General features: G+C 36.6%; 1 protein-coding gene and 1 pseudogene across 7 annotated transcripts in view; one reads left to right on the top strand and one right to left on the bottom strand.

Annotated features, from left to right (window-relative positions):
- The window catches only part of SBF2 (SET binding factor 2), a 685,303-nt gene that overhangs the window by 211,769 nt on the left and 457,066 nt on the right, over window positions 1-16,468 (top strand). The gene's annotated exons all lie outside the window — the stretch shown is intronic.
- LOC143644679 (ubiquitin-ribosomal protein eL40 fusion protein pseudogene) lies at window positions 13,370-13,777 on the bottom strand (annotated as a pseudogene).

The following is a 16,468-nucleotide window of genomic DNA, read 5'->3' as shown; positions in this document are numbered from 1 at the left end:
ATTTATGTCTTTGATCCATTTTTAGTTAATTTCTGTTTATGGTATGAGAAATGGTTCCTCTTTCATTTTTTTGCATATGGATATCCAATTCTCCTAGTACTATTGTTGAAGAGACCATTCCTTCCCAGTTGATGGACCAGTTGCGTGGACTTGGCATTTTTGTCAAAAATCAATTAGCCATAGATTTGAGGGTCTATTTCTGAACTCTCAGTTCGATTCCATTGGTCTGTATATCTGTCCTTGTGACAGTACCATGCTATTTTGACCACTGTAGCTTTGTAATATCTTTTAACATAAGGAATTGTGAGTCTTCCAGATTTGTTCTCTTTTTGAAGATGATTTTGGCTATTTGAGGCACCTTGCCCTTCCAAATAAGTTTGATAATTGGCTTTTCCACAAAATAGGCTTTTGGAATCTTGATTGGTATAGCATTGAATCCGTAGATTAATTTGAGTAGAATGGACATCTTAATGACATTTAGCCTTCCAATATATGAACATGGAATGCCTTTCCATTTATTTAATTCTTTTATTTCTTCTAGCAATGTTTTGTAGTTTTCTGTGTACAAGTCCCTTATATCCTCGGTTAAGTTTATTCCTAGATATTTGATTCTTTTAGTTGCTATTATAAATAGAATTTTTCTCTTGATTTCCTTCTTAGCTGGCTCATTATTAGTATATACAAACATTATTGATTGTTGCATACTTATCTTTTACAATGCCACTTTGCTGAATTCATTAGCTTTACTAGCTTTTTTGTAGATTTTTTTAAGGACATTCTATATATAAGTTCATGCTGTATGCAAACAGTGAAAGTTTTACTTCTTCCTTTGCAATTGAGAGACCTTTTATTTCTTTTTTCTTGGCTAACTGCTCAAGATGGAACTTCCAGTGTGTTGAATAGCAGTGGTGACACTGGGCATTCTTGTCTTGTCCAGCTCTTAGAAGGAAAGCTTTCAGTCTTTCACCGTTGAGTGCAGTGTTAGCTGTGGGTTTTCATATATGCCTTTTATCATGTTGAGGAAGTTTTCTTCTGTTTGTATTTTTACAAGTGTTTTTATTAAGAAAGGGATACTGGATTTTTTTTTTTTCAAATGCCTTTTCTGAGTCAATCGAGATGATCATATGTTTTTTTCCCTTCATTCTGTTAATGGGATGTATAACATTATTTGATTTTTTTATGTTGAACCACCCTTTCATACCAGGAATAAAACACACTTGATCATGATGTATAATACTCTTAATGTGCTGATGGATTTGATTTGCAAATATTTTGTTGAAGATTTTAACATGTACCCTCTCAAGATAAATTGACCTTTAGTTTTCTTTTCTTGTAGTATCTTTATCTAGCTTTGGTATTAGGTGTTTATGTCCTCATAGAATGAGTTATGTAGTCTTCCCTCTTTTTCAGTTTTTTGGAAGAGTCTGTGCAGAATTGATATTAATTCTTCTTACATTGGTTGGTTGAGTTCCCCTGTGAAGCCATCTGGTCCTTGGCATTTCTTTGTTGGAAAGTTGTTAATGACTGACTCATTCTCTTTACTTGTAATTGATATGTTGCGGTCTTTTGTATCTTCTGGAGTTAGTGTAGGTTGTTGATATATTTCTAGCAATTTGTCCATTTCATGTAGGTTGCCTAATTTTATTTGCCATGGAGTTGTTCATAGTATCTACTTAGGATACCTTTGTTCTGGGGGGCCAGTAGTAATGTATTTTTTAAAAATGTGCTCTCTGTGGTCACTCTCGTGTTTATATTACACTCCCTACACCTATAACATACTGATTTGAGAAGAGACCAACTTAGCTTCAATAGCATTCATTTTCTGTGCTCTCATATCCCACCATATCTCCGCTTTATGTTGTTTTGTCCCATTACCACTTTATATTTTACATGTCCATTATCAGGAAATAAACCTTTTTCCTTTCAATTATATTCTGATTCTTATAGGAATTAAAGATTAGAATTTTATATTTAGGATACAGTGCTATTGAGTTTTGCATTTACCTTTTAGTTACCCTTATTGAAGATCTTCATTTCTTCATACCACTCCACCCCATTCTTTCCTGTCTTTCTTTTCACCCTGCAGAACTGACTTTAGCAATTGTTTAGGGCAGGCCTTTTTTTTTTTTTTGACAAACTTTCTTATGCTGTCTGTGAATATTTTAAACTCTCCTTTTTGAAGAAAAGGTTTATGCAATGAAGAATTTTTGGTTAGCTGGTTTTCCCTTTACAATAACTTAAATATCATGCCACTGCCTTCCCAACTCCATAGATTCTGATGAGAAATTGACAGTCTTGTTGAGGTTCCCTTGTATAAAACAAATTCCTTTTCTCTTGCTCCATTCAGAATTTTCTCTTAATATGAGGCATTTGACATTCTGATTAGTATTTTCCTTGGAGTAAGTCTGTTAGTATCTGTTGTGTTCTGAGTATGTTGTGCTTCTTGAACTTGTACATTTGTGTCCTTCATGAGTAGGGAAATTTTTGACCATTATTTTCTAAATATTCTTTCTACCCCTTTCCCTTTTCTTGCTGTCGGACAGGCATAATGCATATGTTCGTGCACTTCATGCTGTCATTAAAATCCCTGCGATACTGCTTAAGTTTTTCTATTTTTTTCTCAATCTGTTCTTCTGACTGTGTTATTTAGATTACCTGTCTTCTGTTTTGCTGATTCTTTCTTCTGCCTGTTCAATCTGCTGTTGTATGTTTCTACTATATTTTTGATCTCTGCTATTGTGCCTTTCATCCACATAATTTGTTTCTTTTTAAACTTTTAAGTTTTTCTTTATGTGCACACTTTGTCTACTTAATATCCTTTATCTCCTTATACATATTTTCCTTTATGTCCTTGAATTGATTTGGCAGATTAGTTTGAACTTCTTTGATTAGTTGTTCTAAATTCTTTGTCCCTTGTGAAGTATTAATATTTTCCATGGCTCCAAAGAGCCATATCTTGGCTTGCAATTTTTTGCTCATGTTTAGGCATCTGATTATCTTGATGATTTAACTCTATATTGTCTGTTTCTCTGTCTTTTCTAGAGTTTTATTGTTGATTAGCTTTGTGTTCAGGCTCTTTAAAGCATGTTCCAAATTATTCTAGACCTTTAGGACAACCTGGTTTTGCTGAATAGTTCCCACCTTTTCTTTATCTGATTCTATGCGGTAGAATTTTTAAGATTGCACTTTCCGTGCAATTGTTTCACCTCCAGTTTCCGTCTTTGGTAATCTTGATCTGTTCTGTTTGTTTTTTGTGCAGAATTTTTCCCACCTCTCTTATGAGTTGTTTAGATTCTCTCCATTTCTCAGTGCCCCGTTTTCCTTACACTTTTCAGTTGTGGGACCCTCCTGTCTTAAAGCAGTTCAGTTTACCCTTCCCCCCGACCTCTTTTTTTTTTTTTTCATGAGGTTTTCTGCCTCTGGTTTCTTCCCCTTTAGGGTATCCCTCCTCAGGGAGCCAGTTGTGGTGAATCCAGAAAAGTAGATCAGTCCAGAAAAGTCCTTTTTTCATTTTGTCCAGACTTGAGAAACTGAATTAAGTGTAACACATACTAGCCTTATCCCCGTGGTCTCTCTCTCCTTTTTTCTCCCCCCCCCCGGGGGCCATTTTGTATGTAACACTCCTCAGTGGCTTGTGTCCTACCCTAGGTCCCTATGAACTTGGGTCCCTGTGCCTGGATATGCATTGGGTTCTAACCCTCTGCTTTGAGTGGTTCAGTGTTCTGTGTCCCAGTGGGAGGAATGTAGCTGCTGCCTCTAAGCAACTCCCAAGTACACTGGACTGGGTGAGGGGGAGGGAAGGGAACTGGCAGGTCTGCGATTGAAATTTCATACCTAATATTTTTCTTTTCTTCAGTTCAACATTTGTGGAGTCCTTCTCCAGTCTCTGTCATCCTCCAGTATTCTAAACAGGTGCAATTTGCCTCCTGGATTTTATATGTCATATCTAATTTTCCTTCTTTTTACCTTTACTCATAGTCTTCCTTTCTATACTCTTTTCCACACCTCTCTCTTCTGTCTTTTCGTATCTGTCTCTAGTGCTCCCTTTAGTATTTCTTGCAGAGCTGGTCTGTTGGTCACAAATTCTCTCAGTGATTTTTTGTCTGAAAATGTTTTAATTTCTCCCTCATTTTTGAAAGACAGTTTTGCTGGATACAGAATTCTTTGTTGGCAGTTTTTCTCTTTTAATAATTTAAATATATCATCCCACTGTCTTCTTGCCTCCATGGTTTCTGCTGAGAAATCTACACATAGTCTTATTGGGCTTCTCTTGTATGTGATGAATTGCTTTTCTCTTGCTGCTTTCAAGATTCTCTCCTTCTCTTTGACCTCTGACATTCTGATTAGTAAATGTCTTGGAGTACGTCTATTTGGATCTATTCTCTTTGGGGTATGCTGCACTTCTTGGATCTGTAATTTTAAATCTTTTATACGAGTTGAGAAATTTTCAGTGATAATTTCCTCCATTAGTTTTCCTCCTACTTTTCCCTTCTCTTCTCCCTCTGGGACACCCACTACATGTATATTCGTGCGCTTCATATTGTCATTCAATTCCCTGAGTCCCTGCTCATATTTTTCCATTTTTTCCCTATATATTCTTTTTCTTGTCAGATTTCAGATGTTTTATCCTCCAGTTTGCTAATACTATGTTCTGCCTCTCAAAATCTACCATTGTAGGTTTCCATTTTTTTTTCATCTCTTCTACCGTGCCTTTCATTCCCATAAGTTCTGTGATTTGTTTTTTCAGACTTTCGATTTCTTCTTTTTGTTCATTCCTTGCCTTCTTTATATCCTCCTTCAATTCACTGATTTGCTTTTTGATGAGGTTTTCCATGTCTGTTTGTATATTCTGAATTAACTGTTTCAGCTCCTGTATGTCGTTTGAATTGTTGGGTTGTTTCTTTGACTGGGCCATAGCTTCAATTTTCCTGGTGTGATTTGTTATTTTTTTTTTATGACATCTAGGCATTTAATTACCTTAATTAGTTTATTCTGGAGATTGCTTTCACTTCTTTTACCTAGGGTTTTCTTGCTGGATGAATTTATTGTCTATCTGTTCTTTGACATTCAGTTCAGCTCTATCTGGACCTCTAGCTTAGGTTTTGTTTAACAGAGGAGAATTTTTCAGTTCTTGTTTTCTTGTTTCTTGCCCTGCTTATATGGTGTCTTGTCTCTCCCCCCCCCCCCCCATTAGGAGGGTCTACTTAGGTATTATAGACCCCAGCGAGATATTCCCATACAGTATGAGACCATACAGTATTTGTCCTTTTGTTTCTGGCTAATTTCAGTCAGTATAATGTCGTGGTTACATACTTCATGACTTTATTCTGTCTTACAGCTGCATAATATTCCATCATATGTATATACCACAGCTTGTTTAGCCACTCATCCACTGATGGATATTGGGCTGTTTCCATCTCTTGGTAATTGTAAATAATGCTGCTATAAAAATAGGTAAGCCATTTGTGTCTTTGCCCTTATGTCTTCTGAACAGATACCTAGCAATGGAATTGCTGTATCATATGGCAATTCTGTACTTAGCTTCCTGAGGAACCACCAGATTGCTTTCCACAGCAGTTGTACCATTTTACATACCTACCAACAGTGGATAAGTATATCTCTTTCTCCACATCCTCTCCAGCACTTGTCATTTTCTATTTTCTTGATAATGGGCATTCTGCTGGATGTGAGATGATATGTCTTTTTTTTTTTTTTTTTACATTACCCTAATAGCCATTGAGGTTGAGTATCTTTTCATGTTCCTTTTAGCCATTTGTATTTCCTCTGCTGAGAAGTGTCTGTTCATGTCCTTTGCCCATTTTTAAATTAGGTTGTTGTCTTTCTGTTGTTGAGTTGAAGAATCTCTTTATTCTGGATACTAAACCCTCATCTGATATGTGGTTTCCAAATATTATCTTCCATTGTGTAGGCTGCCTTTTTACTTTCTTCTTGAAGTTCTTCAGTGCACAAAAGTGTCTAATTTTGAGAAATTCCCATTTATCTATTTCTTTCTTCAATGATCGTGTTCTGGGTGGAAGATCTAGGAAACTGAGATTTCCAGGAAGATGGCTGAATAGAGTAGCTGAAAATTAGCCCTGCTCCATGGAAAAGTTAGAAAAGAGACAGGAGGGCAGTTGAGGCAGTGATTTGGGTAGTGCAGTTGACCTGGGAGAGCCTTCAGTACCACATAGGGCAGCCCTAGTTGCAGAGCCTGAGGAACTGAGAGGCAGAAAGCTGGAGCCTGCCGTGGGGGCATGGAGCCCTTGGGAGTACATGGACAGGAGCCAAGGACTAGGGAGTAAGCCAGACCAGGTTTCTTGGGTGTGCTACCCTCACCAGTGCAGCCCTGTGACTGGCGACTCACCCCACACCCCATGCACCTGAACCCCGTCACCTGCTCAAAAAACATTCCCGGCACCCTGCACTCCAGGTGCTCCCACCCCATCAACCCCCAGTGCCTGTACCTGCCCCACATCCCCATCCCAAGTACAGCTTAACCTATCTCTCCTGCACCCCTCCCAAGCACTACTTCTCCCTCCCTGTTCCCTGCAGGCTGTTGCCAGTGCATAAAGACTACAGGCACTTACCTCTATAACCAGTTTACCCCTGCCCCCCTGCCCATGGTGTCCCACAGCCTCCACAAATATGTTCTTAAACTTAATCCATTCCCATCGGTGTGTTACCCATTGTAAGTGGGACCTTTGGATGAGGTTTCTTCAGTTAAGGTGTGCCCCAATTCAGTCAGAATAGTTCTTAATCTTATAACTGGAGTCCTTTATAAACAGAATGAAATTTAGACAAAGGAAATCTCCAGGAAGCAAAAAGTGGAAGGTCAGTGGAACCTGGAAGAGAAAGGAAAGGCTTCCATGTGGATTGCTATGTGACAGAGGAACCAAGGACCAAGAAACACCAGCAATCAGTCCCAGAATGCCAGTCATCCGGAGGAAAGCATTACCCTGATGATGCCTTTATTTGGACTTCTCCTAGCCTGAAAACCATGAACCAATAATTCCTGTTGTTTAAGCCAACCCATTGCATGCCATTTGCTTTGACAGGTAGGAAATGGAAACAACATTCATTATTTTATTTAATCCTCTCATAATGTTATAAACTGTAGATACTTTTATTTCTTCCCATTTTACAAGTGAGGAAACCAAAATCAGAGAGATTAGATAAATTGCTTAATATCAACTAGCTATTAAGTAGTAGAACTGGATTTTATTTCCTTTAGATAAGATGCAGGTTTACTGAAAAATAATGTGAAAAATATAGCATTCCCATATATATACTGTCTATTATTAACACTTTGCAGTAGTGTGATACCCTTACTTCAATTGAAAAAAGAATATTATTATAATTGACAATGGAGTGACTGTGAGCTCCTGTTCTAGTTTGCTAGCTGCCAGAATGCAATATACCAGAAACAGACTGGCTTTTAGAAAGGGGAATTTAATAAGTTGCTAGTTTACAGTTCTTAGGCTGAGAAAATGTCCCAATTAAAACAAGTCTATAGAAATGTCCAATCAGAGGCATCCAGGGAAAGATAACCTTGGTTCAAGAAGGCCGAGGAAGTTCAGGGTTTCCTCTCATGTGAGAAGGCACATGGCGAACATAGTCAGGGCTTCTCTGTCAGCTGGAAGGGTATGTGGTAAACATGGCAGCATCTGCTAGCTTTCTCTCCTGGCTTCTGGTTTCATGAAGCTCCCTGGGAGGCATTTTCCTTCTTCATCTCCAAAGGTAACTGGCTGGTGGACTCTCTGCTTCGTGGTGCTGCAGCATTCTCTGCTCTCTCTGAATCTCTCATTCTCCAAAATGTTTCCTTTTTTATAGGACTCCAGTAAACCAATCCAGACCCACCCAAATGGGTGGAGACACATCTCCCCTAATCCAGTTTAATAACCACTCTTGATTTGGTTACATCTCCAGGGAGATGATCTAATTACATACAGTATTGAGTAGAGATTTTTCTGCCTCTACGAAATGGGATTTTGATTAAAACATGACTTTTCTAGGGTACGGTCCTTTCAAACCATCACAACCCCTAACCACTTTTTTTTATGTATTCCCTATTGTTTAGCACTGTGGTAGGTCTTGTAAGGATATAAAAGGAATGTGACATATATATCCCTATCTGTTAAGGTGTTTTCAATCCTAATCCAGAACATAAATCTGTATTTTTAACTGCCAGATTATGTTAATAACAAAATGATTAAATTGATTAGAGTTATCTACTTTGGCAAAAATGGTTATTTGGACAGAAAGTGGAGGTAGACCTGTGTTATGGAATTACTGGAAAAGATTTCATTGAAGAAAACTGATCCTTACAAGATGGGTAAGATTTAGATGGAGAGTCAGGCTATGGAGGCAGTAGAGCTTTTTGAGGGAGAAAACGGAATGAGAAAGGGGCAAGAACTTGGGGGAACTAGTAGGGCTTGTTCAGCAATTGTGAGGACAAGACTAATCTGACAGGGCAAAAATTTTGCCCATTCATTCTTTAAACTTTTTGAGAGCTAGACACTTTGTCAGAGAGTAATGAGAGATGATAAGTGGTAAATATTTCAAACTAGTTAGGAAGAACATTCAATTCTTGGTAGAAGAAATCTATTTATTGAATATAATACTTTATTCCCATTGTGTGGTGTTGCTTACATTTATTTTTCTGTTCCCACTCCCACATATATTAGTAATTGTAGCTTAGGGTAGATTACATGCCCCTTTTCCCCTTTGCTCGTCCCCTTGACTTCTTGTTCTGTCAAAACTCTGGCCATCTGTCAAGACCAGAATGCTGTTCCTTTGTTAGATAACAGAGTTAAAAGTGGAGCAAATTAGAAAACCAAAAATATGATGGATAATGACATTCATAACAAAAGATGAATACATAAGCCCAAGGGAAAGAAAGAGAAAGAATGATATATAGTATTAATATTGATAAAGGCAATAAAATCACAAATTTAGAGGAATGAAAATACTAGTAAAATATTTATAACACCTTTAAGCAAATACAGGTTTTAAAATCTGTGTAAGACAAATGACTTTTAAGTAAAATATAATTTATCAAAGTGATACTCAAGTAGAGGTAAAAAATATGAACAGACTGATAACAATGGATGAAGTTTAAAAAGTTGTTAATAACCAAGTGATCTAAGTTAACTCACCATGTTGTAGAGTGTGCCCTTGATATGACTTAGATAGAAGGGTACCCTCACCTGCATGATATTCTTCCCACAAACCCATAATTTCAGTCTAGTTATGAAAATATATCAGAGAAACCCAAATTGCAGGACATTCTACAAAATTCTCGACTAATACCTTCCTAAACAATCAAGTTTTTGAAGGGAAAAAAAAGTCTGAGAAATTGTCCTGCTTTGGAGGACACTAAGAACAGAGACTTATATAGTCCATTTGGAAAGGCATGTTAAAAAAGAATGGAAGTATGCGACTGATTAGATAAAAAATTTGTTTATGTCCTCCAGAGTTATAAAACCATAACTTTTGGGCTTGTATTTTCTCCAGGACAGAAATCTAAAGTCAGTATGGAACTTAACTGTGTCTGAGTTCTAATCAAATAGTGAATAACAAAGTGAAATTCAGGTATATTCTCCTAGAGGATTAAATAATCCTTTGGTGGGTTTGTTTAAATACTTCTCCAATATGACATTGAAAGGAACTTTTTATTCAGTCAAAGAGCACCTAAAATCAAATAGAAAGAGTGGTGCAATGGTGGCTAGGTGGCCGAATTCTTGCCTGCCATGCCAGAGAGCCGAGTTTGATTTCTGGTGCCTGCCCATGAAAAAAAAAATCCAGTAGAAAAATGGTTAAAGAATAAAAACTGTCAGTTCACTGAAGAAGAAATGTATGTTGCTAGTAACCATGAGAATTTGCCCCCTATCAATCATGATTTTTAAAATGTAAATTAAAATAACAATGACTGAGGATTTTGTCTATCAGATTGGCCATATTATATAGGGTCAGTGCTTACATGATGGTGAGCATGTAGGCATCTTTACACGTTGTTGATGAGATTCTAGTTTTTACCACAAGGATATTCATTGATGTTTATTGTAATAGCAAAAGAATGAAAACTGGGTGGATATTCTTGGGTTTAGGTAAATACTCCATGTTTTATGATGGAAAAGATTGAGGTAGATTGTTATACTGTTGCATAATGGAGAGCTTTCCAGTTGCAATCTTTACCTTCAGTAGGGAAAGTAGGGAGGGGTTTCTAAAGTTCAAAGAGGTGGTTGGAGTGGTAAGACTAGGCAGGGAAGGGTGAAGTCAAATATGAATTGTTCATATGGTGACTCATGAAAGGAGTCAAGTTTTGACTAGCTGCTGGCAAAAAAACAGAAGAAAATGGTAGCTAAGGTGCATGTGTATGTATGCACGCACAATTCTAAGAGTACATGCTGTTGTACTTTAACATGTGTTTGATAAATAAGGCTGACTGTATGAAACTAATTCTAGTCATATGCATGCAAAGGGAAGCCTGAAAGTAATATGAAGTGTATTGGTATAAAAGATTGACCAAACTCCTGTGCTTGTTGTTGCACTTTCCATGACTCTATTTTCCCTGTAAAATGCATTGCTTATAGATTAGAAAATCATATAATAGAATTTGTTCCCATTGCTCACATTGTATATAAACTTACAGTATATAATAATTCAGAGATAGGCTTCTCTTATGAGGAAAATCAGTAAAGATTTTGTGCCTTTCAGTAAAGATTTGTGCCACCTAACTATTCTTTGACTGAGGATCTTAGCCAAATACTGCACAATTAAGAGTACTGAGCAAGTGAGGTGCTGGAAATTTTTCAGGATTCAAATATTAAGCATATTTTCAGAGTCTGCTTTGGGTTCTAGTTTTCTAACATACAAAAGAAATGCTACAGTTTTATGCTACAGTTCTCCAAGTAAGTGCTTGGTGTGTACCAAAGCATATTTTTATATCAGTGTTGGATGTTGTTCTAGTTTGCTAGAAACAGAACAGCTTTTGAAAAGGTGAGTTTAATCAGTTGCTAGTTTACAGTTCTAAGGCCAAGAAAATGTCCCAATTCAGACAAGTCTATAGAAATGTCCAATCAAAGGCATCCAGGGAAAGATACCTTGGTTCAAGAACCTTGAGAGGAAGTTCAGGGTTTCTCTCTCAAGTGAGAAGGCACATGGCGAACATAGTCAGGGTTTCTCTCTCAGCTGGAAGGACACATGATGAATACAACATCATCTGCTAGCTTTCTCTCCTGGCTTCCTGTTTTATGAAGCTCCCTCGGAGGTGTTTTCCTTCTTTATCTCCAAAGGTTGCTGGCTGGTGGACTCTGCTTCGTGGTGCTGCAGCATTCTCTGCTCTCTCCAAATCTCCAGCTTTCTCCAAAATGTTTCCTCTTATATAGGATTCCAGTAAACTAATCAAGATCCACCTGAATGGGTCGAGACATATCTCCACTTAATCCAGTTTAACAACCGGTCTTGATTGAGTCACCTCTCCAGGGAGATGATTTATTACAGATTCAAACATACAGTACTGAATAGGGATTAGAAGAAACGGCTGGATTTATAACGTGGGATTAGGATTAAAACATGGCTTTTCTAGGGTACATACATCCTTTCAAACCAGCATAGATGTCTGTCTTTCTAAAAATGATCAGCGTTAGGTGAAATAGGGGGCCAGTTACTTGATTTCAGATTGGTTTGTAAGTATACCAGACCCTGTATACCTCTTCTGTCTTGTAGATGAGGTTTAAGGTTTTGCCCTACTCCTTCATAGCATGTGAAAATATGCTATCCTTAGCTAAACAAAGTTTAACACTTTCCATATAAATATACTTATGGAGCAGGGCGGTATGACGTTGGCTCAGTGGCAGAATTCTTGCCTGCCATGTTGGAGACCTGGGTTCGATTCCTGGTGCTTGCCCATGCCAATATATATATATATATATATATATATATATATATATATATATATATATATATATATATATACTTAAGTACCTAAAAGAAAACATAACTTTTCCAAATTCATATTAGATTTTTTCTTAAAAACAAAATTCGATTGTAAGAAATGACATTTTCAGAAAATCAGAGATTGGGAAGGGCTCAAGGAAAGAAGCAGCCTAAGAGGGTTTGATGGAAGAGGCAAACCAGTCTTAACTAAAAAAATTTTTTGTCTGTTATTTAATCTTCATTTTTAAACATTTTATCTATCTATCTATCTATCTATTTATTTATTGTTATTTAATCTTAATTCCACCATTGCACTCTGTACATTGAACTCATTTTACCCTCTGAACTGGGCCTTTCTCTTATATGTTCTTTTAATAGATATGGTCTCCTTACAGCCTAACACTAGGTATGCTTTAAATATGTCTTCCTACTGCCCACTTGCCTCCATCGTATCCAGTGAGAAATCAACACTTAATCTCATTGAGGCTTCCTTGTGTGTGACATGATGCTTCTCTCTTGCAGCTTTCAAAATTCTCTATCTTTGGCATTCTACAGTTTGATTATAATGAGGCACCATGTGGAAATATTTGGATTTACCCTGTTTGGAGTTTGTTGACCATCTTAGATGTGTGTATTCATGTCTTTCATTAAGTTTGGGAGGTAGTCAGCCATTATTTCTTTGAATATTCTTTTTGCTCATTTCTATTTCTTCTTTTCAGATTCCCATAATGTATATATTGGTTTGCTTAATGGTCCCCACAGACTCTTCAGGCTCTGTTCACCTTTCTTTATTCCTTCTTTTCCTCAGACTAAATTATTTCAATTGTCTTATCTTCACGTTCACTGATTCTTTCTTCTGCCAGCTCCAGTCCGCAAATTGGTATGCAAATAAAGCAGTTGTCCTCTATCTCATATCAGAATCAAATGGGAAGCCGTTTTCAAAAATATTGATCAGGAGCCCCAACTGCCAAGACATTTGGGTTTATGTGGTTTGGGATGGGGTGCTGGCACTGAAAGTTTAAAAAGCTTCCTAGATGATTTTACAGTACAATGAACCTGAGCCTTCTATTAAAATAGAAGAACACAAGAATTTGTAAGGACAACTATTAGATAGGTGATTTTATGTGCCCTTGTAAGTAATTTCATTCCAGGAGATTAAAGATTCTTTGATTCACATACTGTTAAATTCTAATTTACTTGGCAACCATTTATTAATTAGCCATCAGAGTTGAAATCTAAGAAACTTTTAATAAAAAATTGAAGAAATATGTGAAAATGAACACATAAAATGAAGTTCTCTGTCTCTCTCTCTCTCTCTCCCCCTGGCCCCTGCTCTTTCTGCTTCAGTTGACCAAAGGGAAACTTTATTGAGGTCTCAGGGCCACAGGGCTTGAGAAGGAGACTACCCCACTGGAGGCCAAGGAACCAGCTATTATTTGACCATCTTTGGGTACAGGTTGTTGGTGTGGCCGCCATTCTTCTTGTGGGCAATTGACAGCCTGAGGGTGCAGGCAACCATAATACTTGCAGCAGATCATCTTGTCTCAGTTGTACTTCTGGGCAAGCTGGTTGAGGGAAGGCTTGATGATGCCGCCCTAGAGACAGAGCACCAGGTGCAGGGTGAATACTTTCTGGATGTTTTATTCTAAGAGAGTGCAGCTCTCCTCTAGCTGTTTGCCACAAAAATCAGATGTTGCTGTTCAGGCAGGATACCCTCCTTGTCTTTAATCTTGGCTTCGATATTCTCAGTACTGTCACTGGGCTCAACTTCTAGGGTGATGGTCTTGCCCATCAGGGTCTTAATGAAGATCTGCATCTCTGCATCCTCTTGGCTCCCTCATTGAAGAGGAAGAGTAAAAATCTCTTGTAGATGGTTTTCTTTTTGTTGTTTTTTTTGCCATTGCGTATAAGGTAACAAACAGTACATCACTTGGATAAGAATTTTAAAATTGACCTTTAACTTTGAAGTGACATACATATAGTTAAATGAGCATTTATTTAACCTAAACTTTTGGCTGATTTGAAAGACTAAATGCAGTTCAACTAGCATTTTGCTTGTTTGCTTATACTTCCATCTTTTAAATCTGTACATATCCAAATTTTCTCTTCTTTCTGGAGTCTTCTAAATGAAATCTGTCTCTAGTTTGTGATTGCTCCTAATATGTACACATGAAAACCATAAATGTTAGATATATTTGATGCAGAAGACAAGAGGATAAAGGAATCCTGAGACAATTTTTGTTATTACGGGGTTTTAGAAAATATGGCACAATGCAGGACTCAGACAAAAGTGGCACATGTATTCAGTAAATACTTTAATTTATAATTTATAATACAAATACCACTTTAGTTTTATGAGTCTGGAATTTTCACATTAAATATGAGAATATAAAACTATTCCTTTGAAACATTGTTCAGCACTGAACATTGCAAAATATCAACTGGCAGGATATTAACTTGGAACAGGCTGTTCTTTTTTTAGTAGCGTTTTTCCTGCAGATGTGACTTTAACAGAGGAAGATGCTATTTTTTGTTTGTTTATTCTCCAGCAGGTAATCAGCAGTAGAAGTAAGGACAACAGTCATTTGTTAAATGAACTTTGGTTAATTTAGATAGAGAAGATGTACAACTGTTTAAATATGTTTGTGATTTCTAGTGTTCTTACAAAATTGTTTGCGTTTTTTAATAAAGAAAATTTTGCATTTTTCCTTTTCTAGGGCAAAAAAATTTTTTAATGAATTTTAAATTGTTCAGTTTTAACATCTCTGATTTTTTGAGGGGGGAGAGATATATTTAGTTTTTCTTCTAAAATGGGAGATGAAAAATTGGAACATTTCTTATATGTGATTATCACATGACCTTAGAGAAACAGGACATATGGTACAACCAAACATTTTGTTTTACAGAACTTAACAAATGCCTTATAAATGATTTTTCCTTACATATGTTAGAAATTATACCTTCTGATCACATTTTAAGGTTTGATTCCAATCCAGAATTAACCTTATTTAAGTTCAGCAAGGTGATATTTAAAAGTACATATTATAAAGATTAATATCTTGCTGAATGGAAATTTAACCCAGACTTACCTATATATGTGTGGTATGCTTCTTACTCTTGTCCTGTCTGACACTTGATTTTTTGCATTTTTCCTTTGTTGTACTCACTTGAGTAATCTGGAATGTAAAAAGAACTTCCGGGAAGGACATAAGTATTACTTTAAAAATGTACAAATAGGAAGAGAGTCATCAGTCAGTGGCTAAGGATAGCTGAATTCAATTTTGCTCATGTTTAAATTGTCTAATGTCCTGTCTTTCAGGGAGACCAACATTTGGCATTCAATATTTGGGATTGTGAATGAGGTGAAAGGAAAGGTGAATTCTAATAATGAATCACGGCAGGAACTGAAGGAGGCTTTGTTTGTTTCTTTAACTTGTTTTGTAGTAAGATCAGTTGTTTCAGTGAATAACTAAGATGTAGTGACATGAGGAATTGCACGTTGCTTGTGAGATGCAGAATGACATTATAAGAACTGCCAAAATTCTTTTCATTTATCATGAATTCCAGAAAGAGCACTTTTGAACAGAAGCATAACATTCCTTTTTTTTTTTTTTTTTTTTTAAATAACTAAACACTGTTCATTCTTTAGGGAATACAACATTCCAACTTTACGCGAAATCCCCACGCAATAGAACCACATTGCATGGCTGTAATCAGAAAAAAAATGTAAGTCTTAAGGCCATTTTACCAAGTTCAAATACAACTTTGTGCCTCTAGCAAGCCCATAACTAATCCTTCTCCCCTGTCTGCTTCCCAGTAATCACACTTAATTTGTATTGGAACTTTACTTCAAAGTTCATATACTTTCAGAGTTATTGAGAAAGATGAATGGCAGTGGGTTAACATGAAAGAGATAGAAGTATGTAATGAGCCCTTTTTGTGCTTTTACTTTGTATATTAATTTATGAAACAAAATTGAACTTGGGGTTTGATACATATCTTTCATTTATATCCTTACATTATGTGTCAACACGGTGTTGAAAGCGATCTCTTAACTGAGTTTAAGAGATGTTGAACTGTTTAGCTGTTTGTTCTGGGCACTTCATTTAAGTTCTCTGAGATTTAGTTTCCTATCTTCTAAATCTCTCTTTTCTTTCCAATATAATTTCTCTCCTTTAATAGAGGAGAGAAAGGTAGATGGTATATTCTTAAAACTCTTACTGTCTAAATTAGGAAAAAGTAATAGTTTGGAAACAAAGAAATGGATAAATGCCATTTTGGTAACTTACATAATAGTGTCTCTAGCTAAAATAAGAGTTCAAAATGAGGTAAGTTAGAACTTGTATTGGGCCCGAAGAATGCGTTGTGTTTTTTAACTAGGAAAGAGAACTTGAGAACTGGACGTCCGAGGCAGATTTTTTAAATAGAGGAAGACTTACTTAGAATAAGCAGAGATCTCAAGGGAGGAGAAGTAGGGAGAATGGAAATTAATATTGCCTATTAAATGGAGCCAGATAATGGAGGATCTTGA

The sequence above is a fragment of the Tamandua tetradactyla genome, chromosome 8, assembly GCF_023851605.1.
Source record: "Tamandua tetradactyla isolate mTamTet1 chromosome 8, mTamTet1.pri, whole genome shotgun sequence".
Lineage (NCBI taxonomy): Eukaryota > Metazoa > Chordata > Mammalia > Pilosa > Myrmecophagidae > Tamandua > Tamandua tetradactyla.
The sequence above is the reverse complement of the archived record's forward strand: the minus strand, read 5'-3'. Positions and strand labels throughout refer to the sequence as shown.